The sequence below is a fragment of the Scyliorhinus canicula genome, chromosome 1 (assembly GCF_902713615.1).
Source record: "Scyliorhinus canicula chromosome 1, sScyCan1.1, whole genome shotgun sequence".
Lineage (NCBI taxonomy): Eukaryota > Metazoa > Chordata > Chondrichthyes > Carcharhiniformes > Scyliorhinidae > Scyliorhinus > Scyliorhinus canicula.
This window is the reverse complement of record NC_052146.1, coordinates 139,037,551-139,043,550: the sequence shown is the minus strand read 5'-3', so window position 1 is coordinate 139,043,550 and position 6,000 is coordinate 139,037,551.

Sequence of the window (6,000 nt, the reverse complement as noted above, 5' to 3'; positions counted from 1 at the left end):
AGTCGAGGCAAGGTTGCCACCGCCTAAAGAACCCTTGTACCGATCCTCTCAGGGCGAATTTGACCTTCTCTAGCTTAATAAACCCCGCCATGTCATTGATCCAGGTCTCCAGGCTTGGGGGCCTTGCATCCTTCCATTGTAGCAAGATCCTTCACTGGGCTACTAGGGATGCAAAGGCCAGCACACCGGCCTCTTTCGCCTCCTGCACTCCCGGCTCCACCCCAACCCCAAAAATCGCGAGTCCCCATCCTGGCTTGACCCTGGATCCCACCACCCTTGACACCGTCCTCGCCACCCCCTTCCAGAACTCCTCCAGTGCCGGGCATGCCCAGAACATATGGGCATGGTTCGCTGGACACCCCGAGCACCTGACACACCTGTCTTCACCCACAAAGAACTTACTCATCCTCGTCCCAGTCATGTGGGCCCGGTGCAGCACCTTGAATTGGATGAGGCTAAGGTCGCGCACACGAGGAGGAAGAATTAACCCTCTCCAGGGCATCAGCCCATGTCCCGTCTTCGATCTGTTCCCCCAGTTCCCCCTCCCACTTAGTTTTCAGCCCCTCTACTGACGCCTCCTCCACCTCCTGCATAACCTTGTAGATATCAGATATCGTCCCCTCTCCGACCCAGACCCCCGAAAACACCCTGTCACTCACCCCCCTCGCGGGAAGCGAAGGGAATCCCTCCACCTGCCATCTAGCAAATGCCTTTGCCTGCAGATACCTGAACATGTTTCCCGGGGGAGCCCAAATTTCTCCTCCAACTCCCCCAGGCTCGCAAACCTCCCATCAATAAACAGGTCCCTCAGCTGTCTGATGCCCGCTCTGTGCCAACCCTGAAATCCCCCATCAATGTTCCCCGGGACGAACCTATGGTTCCCCCTTAACGAAGCCTCCATCGAGCCCCCAACTTCTTCCCTATGTCGCCTCCACTGCCCCCAAATCTTGAGGGTAGCCGCCACCACCGGACTCGTGGTATACCTCGTAGGAGGAAGTGGCCACGGCGCCGTTACCAGGGCCCCCAGGCTTGTATCTCCACAGGACGCCCTCTCTATCCGTTTCCATGCTGCCCCCTCCCCCTCCATCACCCACTTGCGCACCATCGACACATTGGCCGCCCAGTAGTACCCCGAGAGATTGGGTAATGCCAGCCCCCCCCATCTCTACCCCGCTCCAAGAAGACCCTCTTCACCCTCGGGGTCCCATGCGCCCAAAGAAAGCTCATGATGCTGCTGGTCACCCTTCTAAAAAAGGCCCTAGGGATAAAGATGGGCAAACACTGGAAGAGGAACAAGAACCTCGGGAGAACCGTCATTTTGACAGACTGCACTCTACCCGCCAACGATAGCGGCATCATGTCCCACCTTTTAAATTCCTCCTCCATCTGCTCCACCAGCCTGGTAAAATTAAGCTTATGGAGAGTCCCCCCAACTCCTGGCCACCTGCACCCCCAGATATCTGAAACTCTTCACTGCCCTCTTAAACGGGAGCCTCCCAATTCCCTCCTCCTGATCTCCCGGGTGTACTACAAAGCGTGTACCTCGCTCTTGCCAAAATTTAACTTATATCCCGAGAAGCCCCCAAATTCCGCTAACAGCTCCATCACCCCCGGAATTCCCCCTTCTGGGTCCGCCACATACAACAGCAGGTCGTCCGCATACAGCGATACCCGATGTTCCTCCCCACCCCGCACCAGACCCCTCTATCTCCCTGACTCCCTCAACGCCATAGCCAGAGGTTCAATCGCCAGTGCAAAGAGCAAGGGGGACAGGGGGAACCCCTGCCTGGTCCCACGGTAGAGCCTAAAGTACTCCAATCTCCTTCCATTTGTAACTACACTCGCCATCGGAGCCGCGTAGAGCAGCCTCACCCATTAGATGAATCCCTCCCCAAATCCGAAACGCTCCAGCACCTCCCACAGGTACCCCCACTCAACTCTATCAAACGCTTTCTCTGCATCCAGCGCCACCACTATCTCCGCCTCCCCCTCCACTGCCGGCATCATGATAACATTTAGCAGTCTCCGCAAATTCGTGTTTAGCTGCCGTCCCTTGACAAATCCTGTCTGATCTTCGTGTATCACCCCTGGCACACAATCCTCTATCCTGGTGGCCAGGATCTTCGCCAGCAACTTGGCATCAACATTGAGGAGCGAGATAGGCCTGTATGATCCACACTGCAAGGGGTCCTTATCCCGCTTTAGGATCAGCGAGATCAGTGCCCGCAACATCGTCGGGGGCAAAGCCCCCCCCCCCCCCCCCTCCCATGCCTCATTGAAGGCTCGCACCAACAGGGGGCCCACCAAATCCGCATACTTTTTATAAAATTCCACCGGGAACCCGTCCGGCCCTGGGGCCTTACCTGACTGCATTTGTCCAATCCCCCTGACTAGCTCCTCCAACTCTATCGGCGCCCCCAGCCCCTCTACCAGCTCCTCTTGAATCCTTGGGAAACATAGCCTGTTCATGAAGCTCTCCATCCCCCCTCTCCCCATCGGAGGTTCCGACCGGTACAGTTCCTCGTAGAAGTCCCCATTTACTTCTGTCCCCTTCTGCACTACGTTCCCACCCCCATCCGTCACTCCGCCAATTTCCCTAGCCGCATCTCGCCTGCGGAGCTGATGCGCCAACATCCTGCTCGCCTTCTCCCCATACTCATATACCGCGCCCTGCGCCCTCCTCCACTGTGTCTCCGCCTTTCTGGTGGTCAACAAGTCAAATTTGGCCTGCAAACTACGCCGTTCCCCCTGCAACCCCTCCTCCGGTGCCTCCGTGTATCTCTGTCCACATCCAGGAGCTCCTCCACCAGTCTCTCCCTCTCCTTCCTCTCCCTCCTTTCCCTATGGGCCCGGATGGAGATCAGCTCCCCCCGGATCACTGCTTTCAGAGCCTCCCAGACCATCCCCACCTGCACCTCCCCCGTGTCATTGGTATCAAGATACCCCTCAATACTTCTCCGGACCCTCCTACACACCTCCTCATCAGCCAGCATCCCCACATCCAGGCGCCAGAGCGGGCGCTGGTCCCGCGCCTCCCCCATCTCCAGATCAACCCAGTGCGGAGCATGGTCTGAAATCGCTATGGCCGAATACTCGGCATCCTGCACCCTCGGGATCAATCCCCTGCTCAGGACGAAAAAATCTATTCGGGAATAAACCCTATGGACATGAGAGAAAAAGGAATACTCCCGCGCTCTCGGTCTTCCAAACCTCCAGGGATCCACCCCTCCCATCTGGTCCATATATCCCCTCAGCACTTTGGTCGCCGCCGGTCTCCTACCCGTCCTTGAACTGGACCGGTCCAGTGGGGGATCCAGCACTGTGTTAAAGTCTCCCCCCATGATCAGACCCCCTGCCTCCAGGTCCGGAATGCGGCCCAACAAGCGCCTCATGAAGCCAGCATCATCCCAATTCGGGGCATATACATTAACCAGCACCACCTTCTCTCCCTGCAGCCTACCCTTCACCATAATATATCTGCCCTCCTTGTCCGACACCACCTCAGCCGCCTCGAATGCCACCCTCCTCCCCACCAGAATCACCACCCCCCGGTTCTTCGCGTCCAATCCTGAGTGAAAAAGCTGCCCCACCCACCCCTTCCTCAGACGAACCTGGTCCGCCACCTTCAGGTGGGTCTCCTGGAGCATAGCCACGTCCGCCTTCAACCCCTTCAGATGAGAAAATACCCTAGTTCTCTTAACTGGCCCATTCAGCCCCCTCACGTTCCAGGTAATCAGCCGGATCAGAGGGCAACCCGCCCCCCTCCCCCGCCAGCTAGCCACAGCTTATCGACTGCTCGCCCCAGGCCAGCTCGCCCCGCCCGACCTGTTCCCCATGGCGATAACGCCTCTCCTCTACCCCCCCAGCCCACACCAGCTTCTTCCTGGCCATTCCAGCAGCAACCCGGTGTAATTGAAAATACAGAAAAATGTGTCATTTGAAACATGGAAGTCTGGCAGTATCTGGTCTGAGAGGATAGAGGAAAAGATCCCACAAAAGGTTAATAGCAGCTGCAAAGAGCAGGATTATAAAATACAGATTCTTGCTCACAAGCAGGCTTATCAAACACACAGGTTCCATGTGGTTAGCTAAAACAATGGCTCACACCTTCATGGAATGTAACTATCTCAGGAAGCACCTGGAAAGGTATGGATGAGAGTTTCAATTGAATCAAGTGACGAATGTTTAAAACAGGCAGGTCTTTCAAGTCATAACCAAGTTAAATTTTAGCATACAGCTAAAAGCAAAGTCTCACACCTTAATTGAAATAAACTGTCTTAGTAAACAGCTGGAAAGGATGGGTGATGCTCAGTCGAATTTGGTTTCAATTCTAAAGTGTAAAATTCTACGAACATCAAGTCAATTAAAAGAAAATTGGAGACGACCTGTCTACGAGAGACATAATTTAAAGTCAAAATCAAAGGCAAAGTTATGAGCTGGGTACAATTATAAAATTAAATTATTCGAAAGACAGGAATTAAAAGTAACACCTATTGAAACCAAAGGAACTTTGAACATCACAAAGGATAATGTAATCAGATCTGAGGTGACGTTATGCCCAAAATGAATAATTAGTTGTATTCAAATATTTACATTAAAGATACTTTTTAACTATCAAAGAGAAATAAGTTAATTTACAATAAGGCTCTAAAAACTTAATAATTGTTAGAAAGAGAATATAAACCCAGGGAGCAGCAACAACAACAACAGAAACAGCAACAGGAGAGAAGGGGTGGAGAACTCAGAGAGAGAGAGAGAGAGCTCGGTCATGGGAAAGACAAGGCAAGCAGCCGAGTTTAAACAGTTATACATCTAAGGAAGACTAGAATTTAAACAGGAGTCAGAGTCAGCTTAGAGATAGCTAGCAGAGTTAGCTCTTATAGCTCAGTACATGGATCAACAAGACACAGCAACAGAGCTAACCAGCGAATACATCCCAAAATGACCAGAATTTAAAGATTGAGTGTCAAGGTGGGCCTGAAGGTCCCTACAACCAACCAGCAGGATCCAGAAGCAAGATCGTTTTACCTTTCTGTAAAGAAAGTGTTTGCAGCTTTTAAAAGAAAAAATATAATAATAAAATAATTTAACTTAACCTGAAAAAGTGGTTTATTCCTGGAAGTCTACGTTACTTACTTAGCAATGCAGGACCCAGGACATCGATGCTACTAAGTGGTAAGTAGATAAAATCTTCGGTGAAGGTATGGGTTATACTGGGGGATAACTTGAAAATATAGTTTGACCTGAATAGCACCCACCGAAGCCTGCCACGGAGTCAGGGAGTGAGAATCCCTGTTCACCATTTAGAATATTGGCCCTTTTTGGTATAGGGGGAATTCTAAGAATAGTGGTGAGTTTTCAAAAACACTGGTATCCCCCCCCCCAGGCTAGGACCCCTCCTAGCCGCGACGCACCCTCCATGGTACTTCCGTGAGTCAGCTGACTTCTGTTGACCCCGGCAGCTCCCGCCAACACCCATCCCCTCCTGGCATGGGGTCATCCCCCTCTTACGACACCTCCTTGGCACCGCTTCAGCGCGGGAAAGAAAACCAGTAGAGGTCACGCCCCCATCGCCAGCTCCGCCCCCCCTGCCCTGCGGCGCAGGAAACCAGAGGAAAGCCCGCGCTTTCACACTGCCACACCCCACCCTTCTGATGCAGCTCCCCAAAATCCAGTTTCACCCCAACCCCCAGCCCCGTACAGAAGAGAACGCATAAAATACAAACCCCCAACATTCCCCACACCCATACCCAACAGACAGACCCACCCGGAAACAGAGCAAAAAGAAAACCAGCATAAAAAACACACATGTCAAAGTTAAAGAACAGCAACATCGAAAACAGCAACGGCCATAGTGTGTCTCCAGGCCCTATTTCGAGTCCAGCTTCTCCGCCTGTATAAAGGCCCACGCCTCCTCCGGGAACTCGAAGTAGTGGTGCCGGTCCTTGTATGTCACCCACAGGCTCGCAGGCTGCAGCATTCCAAATCTGACCTGCTTGG